Raw genomic sequence first — 19724 nt, forward strand, 5'->3', positions numbered from 1 at the left:
ATATCTTCAGAGGGAGCAAGTGTTGATAGTGCATATATCTCATCTGGGGAGAAAGGACTAGAGGGTAAAACTCCTTGTGTCTTTATAATTTTTCTTTATTTGAACAGCTTCAGATTAAGAGTGCTTAATTTGATTAAATTGATTCATAGCAGCTTAGGAAAAAATTATAAACGAGTTAATGCTTAATTATAGAATTTTAACTGAAATTCAGCCTAATCCAGGGCCGTCACAATCAAAGTAAGATTTAAATAAGGAGAATATGGTTTTAGATCTATAGGCTGTTGAGAGGAAGGGATGTTTCAGTGAGTTGACTTTTTCAACAGTAAACTTCGATGGGGACTCTGGTGACTTTACAGAGAGATTATTCAACATTCAATAAGCAGATATGGGGAACACAGCAGGGGTAAATTGGGAGTTAGTGTAAGAGTTTGAAGTTTATAGAAAGTAACATGGATGATCTCAGAAGTTATGTGGATTTTAAAGAATCTCACAGGAGAAATGAGATTGAGGAAGATACCAAACAGTCTTTATGAACCAAAGTTCTTAATATGGGACTATCTTTGTTTATTATGTATCTAGCACCAAATTAGAACCCAAACATCCTACAAATATAAGTTTAAGGTGAAGTGACCTGTGCACTCATGGTATAGGTGCTCAAGAATTGGAGTTGGGATATGATGATATACTGGATTGGTGGGGTTAGTAGGTAACAACTTTGAAGGTCTCCCCATAGTGGTCTGGGGCAGCAAAAAGTTTCTAGATTACTTGGTTTCATGTCTTCTCTAAGATGAATTAACAGTTACCCACCTAACTATGTTCCCTCAACTAGCATTCTGAATACTGATAATTCACCTGAGATAGAGTATAGAACTTGAACCAGGATTCAGGAAATTAGTTAAAAAAAAAAAATAGAATCATGTACTATGATGAGCTGTCTGAGAAATATGAGGAAAGCCCAGCAAACACAACAGCCAGTGGTAATTAGAGAGCTGTATGGAGACCTGAGGATCATTGGTGGAAAATATTAACAACTTTAATGATGTGTTTGAAATGGAGCCCTGGATCTTCTTGCCCTGTTATACCCTATAATCGTCCAGTTCTTCAACAAATATTTAGTAGAATAAAATTCGGGGGCAAGCATTGTGCCACATACTAGAGTACAATAACGAAAGAAAAAAGGAAAATGATTACTCTCAGGGAGCCATAATCTACTGAGGAATACACATAAGTAAACTCAGAATCATGTGCTGATTTACTCTTGGGAAATTATAAGGTTCTATGAGAGCACATTGGAAGAGTTCCTACTCCAGCTTCTGGACGGAGGGGCAGGGATGGAGGAAGAAAAGACCAAGCGAAGTGAACTGGAGTGAATAGATGGCTGCAATAGACAGAGGCAGTTGCTGCTCTGGTAGGCTGGCATGAACCTCAAGTGGCAGAGAATATTACATAACGTGAGGAAAAAAGGGGTCCAGAAAAATGGCACAGTGGACGAAGATGCCAAACTCACTTGTCTACTCTGAATTATTTCAGATGTGCGATATGCATGTGATCTATTTGAGAGAATGGGAGAAGAATGGCATCTTCGTGGAAGATCTTTTCTAAAAGCATGGAGTTAGAGGGGCAATTCAAGGAAGATATTGAAGATACAAGGAAGATATTGAAGATACAAGGAAGATATTGAAGATACAAGAGAATGTATTTGCTACACAATAGAGAATTCCAGATTTAAATGTGATGAGTGAAATAATTGGGTGAGAAGAAAGAATTATCAATCATGATGAAGCTGAGGTAATTACACAGAATATTTCAACCAAGATACTTTTGACTAGGACCAGTAAACAAGAATAATGACAATCTGAACCATCACAGGTTAGCCAATTACAAAATTTCTAAACTTATTAGCTCCTCCTCAATATTGGACTGTGGGATTTTCACCTCTCTGGAAGAAGTCATCCATGGCCTCAATACACTGTGCTTCCGAGGTAATGGGATCCTGGTGCCATGCCAGCTGGTTACAAACCTTGGAAGCTGCTTATAAGTTGTACATACTCAGCGTTTTTCATAACATGTCTTCTGACACTTGGCACTTGGACCCCTGATTAAGTTATCTTTAAGAGCTGCTCTCTTAATATAAAAATGAGAGCAATGGGAAATGAAGAAAATTGCATGAAAGAGTTAAAGATAATTTATACTGTCTACTTCGAAATAGGCTAAATGACCTAACCTGATAATTTTCACTTCCTCCTCCATTATATTTTTGGAAGAATATTTTAAACTTGACTTCCACATCAACTTTTTCAGTTCCTTCTACATTTTTTCCCCAGAATTTCAAATAGCATTTCTTGAGCATCTGTTACATGACAGGCATGGTGTTTATCATTGTAGACGCAATCATGAATCAGCCACAATTCCTGCCATTGAGGAACTTGCAGCCTAGTGGGAGAGATGTATAAACAAATGATTTAACATAATGTAATATTTTTGCATTAATTCTATGAGACCATGTGTTTATCCACCTATCCACCTACCAGGGACTAAACATGTATTTATTGAATTCCATCTTTGTTCTAGGTACTAGTCAGTCACTAAGAGTGAACAGGACAAATACTGACCCAGCATTCAACGAGTTGAGATTCTAACTAATTAGGATCTTCTCTAGTGGACAAGGGAGTGCCTTGGGTAGTGCACACAGTAGAGGTGACATATTAAATTGCTTTAGAAGAACAAGAAGCATTGTATTGAGTGGATGAAAAAAATATACTCAACATGAGTAACTGATAGGGCAAAACATGGAGACACAATAATTCATGATATGTTTGAGGATAGACAGTGAACAGAGAGACTATAGCTAGACTGGTGATTGTGAAACGTGTCCATGGTACACTGGTTCTATGGGAAATTCATTAGGAATTCTGTAAGCAAAAAAAATTTTTTTTTTTTTTTGTGAGGAAGATCAGCCCTGAGCTAACATCCACGCTAATCCTCCTCTTTTTGCTGAGGAAGACCGGCCCTGAGCTAACATCTATTGCCAATCCTCCTCCTTTTTTTCCCCCAAAGCCCCAGTAGATAGTTCCATGTCATAGTTGCATGTCCTTCTAGTTGGTAAGCAAAAAATTTTATGGAAAAATCAAGACTGGGAAATACCAGTTAGTTAAAAATTGAATAGTTTTATTTACTGCAGAATTTCTTGCTGCCTTTAATATGGAGAAGCAAATGTACATCCAAGAGAGGTCTATAGCAGGCATTATTAACAGATTATTTGACCAAAGAGTACCTTTTTTATAGAAAATTTTTCAGGACTACCCTTCTGTGGAACATGCCTTTGAAATTGATTGCCAGAGCAAGAGAGCAGGCCAGCGTGTAGCAGCGGAGGGAGCTAGGGATGTGGATTTGAGTCACATTGCAAAGACTTTGGGCAATACAATTTGGACTCTACTGACTAGACAGGAGTGGAGGAGGGACACAATAGATTTCTGTGTTATTATTTTTCTTCTAATTAAACTAGTTTACTTTATAAAAATGTTTAATCCTGAAGCATTCAATATAAATAAATATACAGGAAACAATATACCAGATAAAAATGCACCTTCATTTGAAATTTATCCTCTTAATATTTTGACATATTTGTTTTAGATAATATTTTAAAGAGCTAATTATATGAGCAGATATAAATCTCAAAAAATAATTCTGATACAAACAAAAACCAAGTTGCAGAATGTATTCTGTGGTATCATATATAGAGTTTAAATACCTGCAAAAATTACTGTATAACGTTTATGGATTCATAAATACATAGTAAAATACAAAAATGTTCATGGGAATTATAAATGCTGAATTAAAGATCATGGATTTCCCTAGAGATAATGAGAGGGAAGGGTTTCTAATTGTGTCTATAATATTTAATTCCTCAAAGAAAATAAAAATAGTATTTGAAACAAATAAGAAATAATGCTAATTTATAAAGCTGGGTGATGATTGTCTTAGGTCCTGTTCCTTGGAAATAGAAGTTGAGACAGCAGTTTGTGGACACTTGAGAACAATTCATAAAAATGAAGGAAGAAGGATTGGGCAGAGGGAAAAACTGAACTGCAATTCAGTTACAACGGAACACCGTCCGATCCCACAGGCAACTCTGGGGCTAGGACGACTCTTCAGAGATTTCCCAAATTGAGACCAGGGTGTTGAGTGTTAGGACCTCTGCCCTGACCAGTAATAGGCTTTAGGCTGACTCTGGGAAGGAGGTGAAAGTTTGGGCAAGGCAGTTTGCTTCAGCCAAGAGCAATTCCTGCAGCAATGCACGGCTCTGAGCCCTCAGCTGCGACCACTGTCTGCTGTTGGGGGGATGTGTGCATTGCCGCGGTCCTGCAAGGCAAATCTGTGTCGTGTATCACAGCATCCACTTCAATGATGTACCTTGTGCCATTTTATTATTGTCTACTGGTATGTTTGAAATATTTCATACTTTTTCAAACCTCAGCATTAAAAAAAGGAAAAACAATTTTCCAATTTCTAGTAATGGTACTTCTCAAACTATTCCTCTAACACACACACACACACACACACACACCACAACACAAGCCCCAGCTGTAATATCAGGTCACATGCTTAATATTTTATTTTCTGTTTTCTCTATGTTTTTAGCAACTGGAAATTCTCTTCTCTTTCTCTCTCTCCCCCTGGTTTTGGAATGCTTTCTTACGTATTTTAAGAAGTACAATTTATTCAGCATTTTTAGGTTTTGTTACAGGAGAACTTAGTTGGCCTTCTTGCTGGAATGTGGCTGTCTTCTCCGAAGTGTCAATTCTGAAGTGATTCTAAAGAAAAATTAAGTTAATCCAATTACTGGATTATAGTACTCTTTTCTTTAATCATCTAAATTTTCCCTTCATCTGCTCCAGTATAAAAATCTTCAATTCCATAAAAATTTGTGACTTTTATTTTACCTTTTTTTTTTAGTTAGTACCGTAAGGTCCATATACTCACTAAATCAGGGTTGGCAAACTATGGCCTGAGGGACAAATCTGGACTGCTGCCTGTTTTTGTCACACCACAATGCTCATTGGTTGCATTTGCCCTACAGTGGCAGGGTTGATACTTGTGACAAACTATATAGCCCAAAAAGCCTAAAGTATTTACAATCTGGTCCTTTACAGAAAAAGTTTGCCAACCCTACTTTAAAAGTATTGGCCATTTTTACATTTTGCTTTGAGAAAATCCCTGTGTGGTGGACACTACAGTGGAGAGGGGCTCACATGTGTGGCCACTTGGCCTTTTTGTACTGTTTTTCAAACAGAAACTAAAAAATGTCCCAAAGTCAGTTGTCAGGGGCAATGCTTTCTTGAATCTCCACAAGAAAAATCCTAACTGCAAGAGGCACCTGTGGTGAAACCATATCTTGTCCTAAAATATGTCTCAACCACAACAGGGAACAAGTCGAGGAGAAAACAGTGTTCAGATCTACTTTTACAGTTTGTAGGCAATCACAAATTACTGACTTGGGCAATAAACAGTAGTGGTTCGTATACATACATACACACACGTGCACACAAACACATGCATGACGTTACTTCCTTCACGAGAGCTGGCTGTTAGCCTTCTCTAATGACAGATCCCATTGGGATGTCATCCAGACGCATCTTGTCTGATGCTAATATGCATGTGTCTCTGTATCTTTTATTAGTAATCTTAAAATTGTGATTCATACCCTTCTCTAATAAAGTCTAGTTTAAGAAATCTCGTCAGCACACAAAATCTGAATAAGGCAAGCAATTTTTGTAATTAGATATATAGATACATTATATATATATATAATACATATATATATACATTACATAAAAATATACATAGATATGGATATGGGAATAGAGATGCATATACACATATGTACTCTTCTGAATCTTGCTAGTTACATTTTTCTCCTTCCTTATTGATGTGGACTTTTCCATGGGTCTTATGACAGTTTTTGTTTACATGATCTCTGTGAATAAGGGGATGGGATATCCATCCAGATCACCTAGGTCTTTGTCTGTAAATTGGGTGGATTCATTTCCTTTATTTTTTTTCTCAGTACTGCTTGGTTTCTGATACTATCCTTTGATGAGACCTTAAGCTCAACAGCTGGTTGATGTCAATTTACACGGTGAGGAGTTCTGAGGTCCAGAAACGCTGTGCTGAGGGAGCAGGCCATGTGGGCAGCCCAGGTAGGGCATTCACCTATACTTTGTTTTCCTTGTGGAAAAGTCTCTGAGCTGGGATGATTTGTCTATGTGACGTTTTTGCTTGATCAGGAACACAGCGTCTCTTCATTTCTTCTGATCAATTGCTGCCACAACACGAGAGAGAATCCCCACTCTAGGACTGCTTCCTGCAGCTGAGGAAGCAGCTCGAACCCCACGCTACCCTAAAGTCAAGACTCGCCAGTGTCACCCATCAGCAGCGCCAAGTAGGATTTCAAGGGCTGTTCTTCCCACCTGCCTTCTCTTTTACCTCTTGTCTCTCTAGATTAAAAACCATACCAAGATTCTTTGAGAATCTCCTCTATTTAATTCCTGGTAAGTTAAAGGTGTAAATTAGCCACTGGGTTAAAGTTATCCCTCTATTAGATGTCTGCTATATATAGGAAAAGTGTGTGAAGTCTTGGCATGTACAACGACATAAATTTTCTCCTTTAACTGTAAGTGGAGTTGAATGGGGGTAGAGTAGGAAGACGTGTTTAGATGCTTTGTTTGTACTTTTATCCTATAGCATAGATTTTAATTGGGAGATTTCCTCTTATATCTACCATGTAAGCCTAGTAATTTTCAAAGCATCATTTCAAATGGCAACACAAAATTAAATACTCACAATTTACATTTCGCTAAAGGAAACACAGTAATAAAAAAGAAAGAAAGAAAATTGCCCTTTAGAGCCTTTCTCTAATTTCTACTGATGATACATGGGGACCTGTTTTTGATAACCATTTGCAGGCTAGTAGTTTGAATACATGATGGACTGGGAGAAATAAATAGAAAATATATTTTCTTGTGATTCAGCAGTACCCCTAGCTATTTTAACAGTTCACATTTTTATTTTGTGTTCTCTTAATTTAATGGTGTGAAAATAATTCGTTCATGCTCTTTTATATTGATTTTAATAAATTATGAATCAAATATTTATAGTATGAACATGTCATTTTCTGTAGTCTCAATATTCAGATGTTTGTTCTTGCTTAGATGCAGTCTTTTTCATTTAGTAGATCTAGGCGATGCAGATGAAGATTTACTTATGAATGCAAAACATCCATACACATCCACACTTACTAACAAACACAAATATTCAGACCCACCAGATGTACATCTGAAAACTGAGTGGACACATTCTTCTGGCTTTCAGTAAAATTTTAAAATGATAGTATTGTTGATGATTATAAAAATTTGAATTCTACAGCATTTGCTATGAGCCAGCACCATGCCAGATGTGTTGCGTATGTTTTATGCTATCTTTAACTTACCTTGTGAGATAATATTTGTTTTCCCTATTTTCAGAGGAAATAATAGAGATTTAGAGAGCTTATATGACTCATCCAAGGTCACACTGGAAAATGGTAGAATTAAGATTTCAATCAAGGTCTGCCACACACCAAATCTCAAACTCTTAGCTACTACAGTATGCGATTTTACTCAATTAAAATATGCTTAAATTTAACACAGAGAGATTCCCTTCCAGTTTTTCAGGAATTAACTCCTCTATAAAGACCAAGAAACCCATAGTTTCTTCACATTGCAATCACCATGAAACATCAATAATGTCCAAGCCTGGCCCTTCAAGAATGTTCCTATCTCAAATGAGAGTCACATTTTATGTTATTAGTGTTCATTTTAATCTCTTTTTTCTTATTTATCAAAAAACTTTCAGAATTTCACACTGTAAAATCCCCTATATGTGCCATTTGACTTTAAAACTTCTAATTACCTTTCAGATGGTGTTCATCTACAAGCATGGCCTCTTGCATAGAAAGAATGTCAGGTAGCAGTTGGACGCCCCCTAGGAAATAATTTTTGATTTAGTATTTGTTTGAGGATACTAGGTGATACCTCAAACTTCAGTGTCAGTAGGCACATTTGAGCACTGCCCCATAAAGCAGCCAGCTTCTTCGGGACTTCTGTCACTGTAATTTAGAAGTACCATTTTGCTCAGTGCCTCAGGCAAGGGGTAGTAAGGATAGGGAGGCTCACTCTATGCAGGGATGGGGGAACTTAGAGCGTCTTTCAGCTGACAATAGGATCAACAGTGAACAGGAGGGCAGTAGTCTTAGCCTTAACAAATCTTCACTACAATGCTTAGAGCTGGATAAAATCTGACTAACAAAACAATTTAGTAGCCACTTTTGAGTCCTCCATGAGCAAAAGACTTATTAGAATTCTTGGTTCTAAGAACACGAGCTTCCTGGGAAACCTTAATGAGAAGTCTGTGTAGTCCTCAGGGAGACAGAGAAGCAGAATGAACTTGTGCTTTTGACCAACCAGTTTTGCTGTGTTCTGATTGTTAATTTCTTAAGACTTATTATGCTTTCTTATGAAATATTCTAATTTTAAGGGATGAAAATCTAACCAATAGGTGCGGATGACAACATCTTTCTTTTCTTTCTTCTTTATTTTGGGTCAGGTTTATTATGTTATAATTTACATCATAAAATTGACCTTTGTGCTCAGTTTTAATTTGATAAGTTTGACAAATATATACAGTCATATAAACACCACAATCATAGTAAAAGTATAAAATTTTTCCATCACCTCCCAAAATTTCCTCCTCTCTTTCACAGTCAATCCCCTTCCCCAACCTCTGGCTTATACAACCACTGTTCTGATGTCTGTTCCAATAGTTTGGTCTTTTCCAGAATGCTATCTAAACAGAATTGTATAATATGTACTTTTTGTGTAAAGCTTTTGAGAGTTGCCCCTGTTTATGCATGTATTAGTAGTTTGTTATTTTTTTATTACTGAGCAGTATTTTATTATATTGATGTGCCACTGTTTGTTTATCCATTAACTAGTTAATGGACATTTGAATTATGAGCTATTATGAATAAGGCTGCTATAAACATTCCAGTACAGGTTTTGTGTGGTCAGGTATTTTCATATTTCTAGGAGGTATATGGCTTGATAATGTGCTTATCTTCATAAGAAACTGCCAAACTTTCTTCCAAAGTTGTTGTACCATTTTGCATTTCCACCAGGGTTGTGTAGGAATTCCAGTTGCTCTACATTCTTGCCAACACTTGACATTGTCAGCTTTTTTTTTTCAATTTTAGCTATTCTATTTGGCATGCATGCACCTCCTTGTGGTTTCACTTTGCATAAGGTGACATGACACTAAATCCAATGTGTTATGGTGGATTGGGTTGTGGAACAACAACAATAAAAAAGGACATTATTTAAAGGTCTGGTGAAATCTGAATAAAGTCTGTAGTTGAACAATAGTATTGTATCGATGTTAATTTCTTAGTTTGATTAATGGCTATGAAAAATATTAACATGGTGTAATGAGAAAACAGCTGTTTTGAGTTACCGCCTAGGCATTTCACAGTATGACAACCCTGCTCACACCCAGAGTCTGGACATTTAAATAAGGACCTGAGCTTAGGATTCCTGCCACAAGTTCCTGCTTTGCTTTTCCCGGGGTACCTTTTAAAATAACCGCTTAGAGTCGAGCCCAAGAAAAGTTAGTAACCTCTCCTTCAACCACCTTATGAGTGACAGGTGCTTGCTACTTTGCTCTCTACCTCCTGCTCGCTTGTGACCTGGGACAGAGGACTGCCCTGCTCCTGTCTCATTACAGGTACACCCTCCCCTCACCCCCGTTCTGGGATCTGTAAGTAATAGATCTTGTGACTTTACTTCCTTTGTCTTTTGTGTGAGTGTATTGAAACTGTGTCTTCAATCAAAATGACCCTGGGGTTTTCACTTCCCCAAAGTAGGATCCCAGATGCTGAAGGAGCTCCCTGCCGATGCCGCCTTAGCTGTTGTGCCTCCTTATTCAGCAGGTCATAATCTGTATGTTCTTAACTTAATACACCAGCTGCTGGCCCTCCAATACACATGGTTATGTAAACTAGGTAAATGTAATGACAACTTTCTATACCATTTTCCAACTCTTCTGTAAATTTAAAATTATATCAAAATAAAGAATTAAAAAAAACCAGTTACACATACCGAGTAGGTAGAGGTTAGTGACAATTTTAATGACTTAAATGTTGCACGTGTGGTGGTCCCTGCAAGAGTGCCATTTAATTCACCATTCTGGCCCCTACAAAAACCAGATGGATTGTGCTCACTGACGATGCACTATTCAAAGCACAACTAAATAGTAATCTCAACTCAGCTACTTTTCCAGAACTGATGCACACAGTCACAGGGACATGACTAACGGATGCATCAAATTTCCATCAAATTGCTGTTTAATGGTAGAGGATCAGAAGTAGTTCACATGAATGTGGAATGGAAACAGTACATTACAGTCTTGTCCTAAGTGTGTGTTAACTCTCCCACCCTCTGTCTTAATATGGTCTGAAAGAGACCTAGATCATCTGGACATTCTGCAGAATATTCTGGTGGCTGACTTCACTGATAGTATCATATTAATCAGATAAGATATGCACAAAGTACTAAGTATACTGGTGACATTTGTGTGTCTCGTGTGCTCCAGAGAGTCAGAGATAAATTACAGACATTTCAGGGGCATGCCATATCAGTGAAGTTTTTTTGTGTGTGTGAGGAGATCAGCCCATCTGCCAATCCTCCTCTTTTTTTGCTGAGGAAGACTGGCCCTGGGCTAACATCCGTGCCCATCTTCCTCCACTTTATATGGGACGCCGTCAGAGCATGGCTTGACAAGCAGTGCGTTGGTGTGCACCCAGGATCCGAACCGGTGAACCCCAGGCCGCCGCAGCGGAGCGCACACATTTAACTGCTTACACCACCGGGCCGGCCCTCAGTGAAGTTTTTAAAGGTCGAGAGGTTTGAGGCACATCACGATATCCCCTCCTTAGTAAAGGACAGATTATGTTATTGTACCTCTCAGCACTGAGAAACAAACACGATGCTTGGAAGGCTACCAGGTCTTAGTAGGCCCAGTGCACAAAAGAGCTGCAGTCCCACTATCCCACTTGGCCCATGTTACTTAGAAAATACATATTACCTAAAGGATACCACTTTGATGGTAAAGGTGCCAGGTGGCATTTGTTAAATTCCCTAACATAAAAATTACAATTAGATCCCCAGGATCTCTAGCAACTTCCTGCCTGCCGTGGAGAATTATATACCATTTGACAAACAGCTGCTGGTCTGCTACCGCACCCTGATAGCGTGTTTGATCGTGGGCATCATTTAACCATGTGGCAATAGTTATGTTCTGTCAGACTCATGAAGTCATAAGTTGGACTAGTCCAACAGCAATTCATTGTAATATGAGAGTGGTATGTCCAGACATAAGTAAGATGGCATAGCTGCATGCGCAGATAGCCCAGACTTCCATATCATTTGCTAATGTTACACTTATGCTTCTCCTTCAGCTCACACCTGTGAACACATGAGGGAATTCATTTTGACCAGCCAATGGAGGAAGAAAAAGGCCAAGCTTCAGACATCTGGTTATCCCTTCTGTGTAAAAAGGGAAGCAGCCCAAGATAAGAATGCAAATGGACTAATGAGCAATGGCAAATGACTGGCTGGATTTCTGTGGGCCTAGAAGGACGAAGTTGGAAGACTGAGGACAAAGAAATCTGGGAAAGAGGCATATGGATGCACCAGTGGAAGCAGTCACAATGTTTAAAGATTTTGTATTGTACATCAATGCCCACCAGAAAACGTACTCAATGAAATAAGTACTGAACTACCATGTAGTCAGAGCCACTCAACATTTTGGCATCAGTCAGCACTTGTCATCCACCACCCCTTTCCTAATGCAAGGAGCTCACAAGTGGAGTAGCCATTATGTTAGCAATAGAAGCTACATGTGGTCCCAATAGCATGTGTTCCCTGTCACTAAGACTGACATAGCTACATTCAGCCTCTGCTGAATGTTGAACCTGCCACAACACAAACCAACATTATACTCTAATAAGATATTATCCATCAAGAAGACTTTCTGGTTATGAGTTTATTACATTGGATCTCTCCTATCTTAGAAGACAGCTATTGATCTTGACTGGAATCAGCATACGCGTATTCTGGGTATGGATTTTCCTTTCTTGCCCCCAGGACCTCAGCTAGCACACTCTCCAAAGATATTTAGAATATCTGATGCACCAAAACAGAATCCTGCATAACAACACAATAGACCGAGGGATCAACCTCACACCAAAAGAGATATGTCAGTGGACACATGATGGTGGGTGTCATATTACATATGATACAACCCCAAAGCTGCTGCCCTGACAGTTAGGGTACCAGCTTGGAGATGGCTGCGTGTGAGGTCTCCAAAAAGTATAATAGATGAATCCAGGAACTGAGGGGACAGAAAATAATTAGTCACTTGCAATAACCCATGTAGGAAATTTGTACTTCCATTCTCTATTACTTTAGACTATGAAGATCTAGAGCTTCTAGTTCCCAGAGGGATAACACTTCCACCAGGGGACATAGTTAGAGCCCCATTCAATTTCATTTTCAGGCTTCTGCCTACTCACTTTGGGTCCTTTGTGCTAAGAGACCAGAAACAAATAAAGGAGTCAACATTCTGCCACGGGTAATTCACTCTGACCATCAGTAGGTAGTGGGGTTTATGGAGGCAGGAATAAATAAATTTAGCAACCAGGTGATCTATTTGGGAGTCATTTGGTACTCCATTACCCAGTTTTGATGGTGAATGGATAAATATAGCAGCCATACTTGAAAAGAGTTCTCAGTTATGAAGACAAGGCTCACCCCATCAATTATGCCACCTAGACCAGCAGATGTGCTAGTCAAGCATAAGGGGAACATACAACAGATTGTAAAAGAGAGAGGAAGGAAGACGATTAGCATAATGTGTGGCTTCAAGGGCTACCAACTAATCTTCATCTTCCTAAGTTACCCAAGGAAAAAGACCACCTGGAATTCTGGAGGAATCTTTCTCAGATGGGGTGAACTTACTATACAAAGCAAATGAATCTGGGTGATAAATAGTGTGAACTGTAGTGTATGTCATGCTACACTGCCCAAATCTCCCCTTCTATGTTGGGGACACTCATTCCCCTGGCTTCTAGGATTATTGCCTGCAAATGGCTCACAGCTGAGTACCTCTCTGGATATTACTTTCTCCTGAAGGAAACCACTTTGCCCAAAGATATACCCAGTATTGTGGTTGGAAAACTGGTGCTCCAAAATCAAGCCTTGAAGTAAATATTCCCACGATGGCTGATTTCCAGGTTTCAACGGTTTAATAACCAGCTTGCAAAATTCTTGGATATTTAGCATTTGGCTCTCTTGAAGCAGTCCAAACAGATTCCATCACTCTACTGGCTTACAGGCTTACACTCACCTCTTTGGGAGCAGCCTACGCCCAACGACTAGTCAATGAAGGGGCATTAGGACAAAAACGAAGGTCAAATCCAGCCCTAGAATGCCTCTGCTTCACAGTTCCACCTCTCTTTCTGCCCAGTCTTGTTTCCCTCCCCTCTACAGGGACTTTCATGGAAAATTTATAATAAACTTCTGGAACACAAATCATCTCAGTGTCTGTTTTCAGGGAACTAGATCCAGGTCAGGTAGAAACATTGAAAAGATATTCATTCTCTTCCTCATTCAACGTTTTTTTCTAACAATGAAATTTATATTTTAGGAAGCAAAAAGTGAATGATCATAATATATTTTCCATATGCTTAAAGTACCAGTTAAGAGTAGAAGAGAACGAATTAGAAAACCAACAGGCAAAAAGAATAATAAAAGTAATTCCAACATCCATGTCAGCAGTGCAAATGCGCCCTGCTGGAGGGGCTGACACAGTCTCCACGTAAGACTCAGGATGCCACCCTGACGAGGATACATTTCCCTCTCTATGCATGCTTGTATCAAAAGATATTTAACTATTTTTTGAGACCACTTTTTTGAAAATATAAGCATCATCATCTAAAATGGAATTTGTAACCTGGCCATAATGTTTATTTCACAGCAATATAAGAAACAGTTTTATGGAATATAAGAAACAGTTTTATGGAAACTTCATTCCAAAATTCTAAGACAGTCAAACAAAAATAAATAATCTCTTTGCATTCTCCTCCCATCAACAAGAATCTAATTTTGCCAGTAAGCTATGAAATGCAAGATCGTTAAGTCTTTTCGAAATATTTGACTGGAAGATAAGGAGGAAAATTGTCAGAAGCCTGATGGCTAATCTCAAATTTCAGCTGTACAGTACTTCTAAATGTGACATTAAATAATTTCTGAGGAAAATACATTTTCTACCCATCTGCTTTCAATAGATACCTTCTAACTTCTCAATGCTTAAAGAAATTCTCAGGATGTTATACCCAGAAAAAATATACTATTGAACAGAAATTTCTCAGCGGTCAGGTACTCAAAATGATAATGAACATGAATAATACTAAAAGTAAAACTTAAATCATTCTGTAGCTAAGTCCTTAATATGCCCTTTCTCCAGCAATATTTCTTGCATATAATTCTAAATGTGTAGATGCATATTTTGATAAGATTCTTCTACTGACCTTTGAAAATGAGTTTTGGAATGCACCAATTTAAAGAGAAAGGAAAATATCTAAACAGAGCACAGTCAACCTAATTTGAAAATAATTCTGAAATTTTTACACACATCAAAATGCTCATCTGAACATCTGAGATCCTGTCCTGTCAATGAGAATGGAAACCTGAAACTATGGTAAGTAGGGTATAAGGAAGAAGGAAAACACCAATGAGACTCTCTAATGTTGCAGACACTATAATGTACACATCACAAATGTTATCTCATTAATCTTCACCCACATCACTGTAGGCTGTTCTATCTCCAGTTGATGGATTGGGAAAATAAATGCCAGTAATTTGCCAAAGTCATATAGCTGTGTCTTCTCCTCCTGCTCCTGATACTTAAACACCAGCATGCCTCAGGCAGTGGTTCCCTGACAACACGGCTTCTCTGTCTACCTTCACTTTCTAGGGCATCTCCCCAGACCAATGACTTGAAACATCATTGTATTAGTTACCTATTGCAACGTAACAAATTACCCCAAATTTCACAGCTTAAAACAACAAACATTTATTATCTCACACAGTTTCTGAGGGTCAAGAATTCATCAGTGGCTTAAGTGGATGGTTTGATTCAAGGTCTTTCATGAAGTTGCAGTCTAGCTGTGAGCTATGGTGGAGGTTATCCTAAAGCTTGACTAAAGTTTTCAGATAACCTCCTGATAACCTCAGATAAAGTTGGAAGATCTGCTTCCCGGATGGCTTTTTCAGGCGGTTATTGGACAGAGGCCTCAGTTTCTTCCTGGATGGTGGAAGAAGGCCTCTATTCCTCTTGACGAGGACCACTCCACAATGCTGCCACAGTGTCCTCACAACATGACACCTGATTTCCCCAGAGAAAGTATTCCACGAGAACTAGGCAGAAGCCACGGTGTCATATAACATAGCCTTGGAAGGGACATATCAAGACTTTTGCCATTTTCTACTGTTCACACAGACTAACCTCAACACAATGTGTGGAGATGTCTGAACAAGAGTGTGAATACCAGGGGGCAGGGATCAGGCTCTGGTACAAAAGAAGCTCTTAGAATTTAACTCTAATACATCTCCTCAAGTGCAATTTCTCTCTAAATCTGCAGACCCCGTGAAACTAAAAAGATAAGTTATCTGCCCCACACAATAGGCAAAAGTCATATCACCACACCTCTTTGAGACCGCTCTTCTCTACCTTGGGTTTGTGCTGAGCCAGCTGAAGAACAATGTTCTTAAGCTTCTTAGAAGCTCTATCATCTTAGTAAGAGTGTCGGTGAGCTACACTCTTACAGCCTTTAGAGAACCTGTCCTCTGACTGCATGATAATCTGATGCACCACTTTTGTTTTTTCTAAAGACTTAACAAAAGATTTTCCTGTCACACCCTAGGCTTTATCTTCAGTTCGTGTTTTCCTAGCAGCACCCTGGATTTGACCATTGTTTAGAAGCCATTTCTTAATTTTAGCATCATTTCCCACTGGAAAACCTGAGAATTTTCAACACCATTAAATCCCAGCTCCTTCATGTTTAACAGTCCTTCTTTTAGTCTGTTTCTCTTATTTCGCATTTTTCTGTGAGTAGCAAGATGAAAACAAGTGGTACCTCTAACACTCTGGTTGGAAACCTCCTCAGCTACATCACTGAATTCATTAGGTACTTTTCTACTTTTCTCATTCATGTGGAGAATGGTGTCACTAAACATTCTGACACAATGTAAAAGGATCTCCTGTGCTCCAGTTTGCAAGAAGATTTTCCTCACTTTCATCAGTCATAGCCTCCTCAAGGGCCATGTTTCTACAAAATTTCCTCAAGGCTCATCAAGTTTTTACTAACCTCGCTTCCACTCACTGACTTGTTCTAAAACCACTCCCACATTTTAAAGTGTTTGTTAATACTTAAAGACTTCTGGCACGAAAATCGGTATCAATTATCAATCACTGCATAACAAATTACCCCCAAATTTTGCAGCTTGAAAACAACACTTTTTATATTACACATGTCCTGAGGGTTAGGAGTCCAGGAGCAGCCTAGCTGGGTGATTTTATTTAGGCTCTTTCAGGAGGTTGTAGTCAAGATTGTGACTACAGCTGAGGTCATCTGAGGGTTTGACTAGGGCTGAAGGACTTGCTCCCAAGATGGCTCATTTATGGGCAGAAGGCTGTGTTCCTCACCGCGTGCACTTCTCCACAGGGCTGCCTGAGCATCTTCATAACATGACAGCTGGCTTCCCCAAGAGAAAGTGATCCAAGAGAGAGCAAGGAAAAAGCCATATATCTTTTATAACTGTGATAATTAACTTCACGTGTCAAATTGCCTGGGCTACAGGGTCCAGATATGTGATCAAACATTATCGCAGATTTTTTGGATGAGATTAACATTTTTGGATGAGGGTGTTTTTGGATGAGATTAACACTTAAATTGATGCACTTTGAGTAAATCAGATAGCTCTCCATAATGTGGGTGGGCCTCATCCAGTCAGTTGAAGGCGTGAATATAACAAAAAGTTTCACCTTTCCTGAGCAAGAAGGAATTCTGCCAGCAGACAGCCTCCGGACTTGAACTGCAACACCGGCTCCTCCCTGAGTCTCCAGCTTGCTGGCTCACTCTTTGGATTTTGGACTTGCCAGCCTCTATAATTGCATAAGCCAATTTCTTAAATGAATCTCTCTCTTTCTTCTGTTTCTCTGGAGAACCCTGACTAATATAATAACCTAATCTCAGAAGTGACATATGATCCTTTGCATATTCTGTTAGTCACACAGACCAACCCTGACAGATGAGGGAAGAGACCAGACAAGGCCATGAATACCAGGAAGCAGTAATCGTTTGGGGCCGGTTTGGAGGCTGGCTACCACAACTATAATTTGATGATACCCAAATTTATATTTTCAAAGATGACTTCTCCATTGAATTCTGGATATGTAAATCCAACTGCACACTTGGCATCTCTACATAGGTGTAAATAAACAATAAAAGTTTAACAGAACTGCTGACTCACTACCCATCGCTACCTCCTAACCTGTTAATCTGCTGTCTTCTCAATTACAGTTACTAGCACTACTGATTGTCTTGCTCCTCAGGCCAAACTTTGATTTCAACCTTGGTTCTTCTCTCTGTCTCACACTCCGCATATGATCCACGAGCCTGTCAACTCTGCTTTCAAAAACATCCTGATATCAATGATTTTTCATTTTTCACAGCCTTCATAGCTATCACTATCATCACATGCAAATGGAATCACAGAAAAAGAAACACTTTCTCTTCTTTCTGCTACCATCAATGAGGACCTAAATTTGCCAGTACACTTTGGGATACAATATTTTTAAGATTTTAAAAGCTCTCTCTATGGCTGCATACACAGAATGCATAATGCCTAACATATGGTTTTAGGGCAGACACTGATGTTGGTACCTTAGTGAGAGTTGCTGAATATGGTCCCAGGGTGTTCTGACGGGAGATCAACATTTTTTACACACGCTTTTTCCTTTTGCTTTGTTTCAGTCCCTCTTGAACTCTTTGTCAACCACCGCTTGGCATTTTGAATGGGAAGGTGTCACCTTTCATCAAATTAAAATGCACATACAAATGCATTTTAATGTGCAATGTACACTAAAAAGCATCCTTCAGAAATTATATGACCCAGCTTCACAACGTGATTTTAGCATTAGGACATTTTATCAAAATGGAATTACCAACTCTAATTTGTTTATTTCTTTTCCCCCTATCAATTAGTCTTCTCCCAGACCACAGCAAGTACTTTTTTGCTTTATTAATGGCTCAATGGGAAAATAATTACTAAAATGAGCATGGTTTGGGCTTCTCAGTTTTTTAATAAATACAGTAAATGGAGTAGAAAATGCTTCTTATGAACATATATCAAACTCTGAATGGGGCGTGGATAAAGACCCTTTTAGGGTCTTTATGTAACAGCAGCCTAATAAGGACCCCTTCTAAGAAGTGAATGTTCATACTTTATGATCTAGACTAAACTTACCAAGGAGGTAAAAAGAATCAATATTACAAAGAATTTGCCTTCTTTCAATGCCTCTTTCAATGTTACACATTACCTTCTCTGGATAACTTAGGTCAGTATATTAGTTATCTATAGATGTGTAAAAATTACTCCAAATCTTAGCATCTTAATACAACGTTGATTACCTCACTGTTTCTGTGGGTTAGGAGTCCGAGAGCAGCTTAGATGGATAGTTCTGGCTCAGGGTCCCTTCTGGGTCGTACTTAAGCTGTTGGCCTGGCCTGCGGTCACGCGGAGCTGGAAGACCTGCTGCCAGGCCCACTCAGTGGTTGCAGGCAGGCCCAGTTCCTCATTGGCTGTTGACTGAATACCTAAGTTCCTCCGCATGTAGGTCTCTCCACAGGGCTACTGACAACACGGCAGCTCACTTCCGCCAGAGCAAGGGAACCAAGAGAGAGCCCAAGTCATGAGCATAGACTTTTTATAAATTACCTCTTAAGTGACATCCCCTCAGTGTGCTGTATTCTATTCATCAGATGTGAGTCACCAAGTCCAGTCCACATACAAGGTGAGCACAATACAGCTCCATCTCCAGGAGGGAGAAGCATCAAATGATTTGTGGTAATTTGCTTAAAACCACCACAGCCAGATAATCACCCACTTCAGGTCATCCCTCGCCCACAACTGGTAGCAGTCCTGAAGGGCTCACCAAGCCCTCCTCCGGGGACTGGCACCTACTCTAAAAGAGGACAGTCTTCTTCCTCTGGCCTCTGGTCATATCTATATAAAACCACGTGCATAGTGTCATTTGGAAAAAACGAAAAACTGGCAGAGGGAAAATGAAGCACCAGACTTCATCTTGTAGCCATGAAAACAACCATTTTCTAGTGGTTTCGGGAGTGAACTTTGGAGCCAAACTCTTTAGTTCAAATACTGGGTCTGGCACTCATTTATAGTGCAAATTTTAAAAGTGATTTAAATTCTACATTCCTTAAACTTCTCATTGTAAAATGCAGATAACAACAGCATCTACCCAGTAGGTCTGCTGAGATGATTAAATAAGTT

The sequence above is a fragment of the Ceratotherium simum genome, chromosome 6, assembly GCF_057802395.1.
Source record: "Ceratotherium simum simum isolate JZ-2026a chromosome 6, ASM5780239v1, whole genome shotgun sequence".
Taxonomy (NCBI): Eukaryota; Metazoa; Chordata; class Mammalia; order Perissodactyla; family Rhinocerotidae; genus Ceratotherium; species Ceratotherium simum.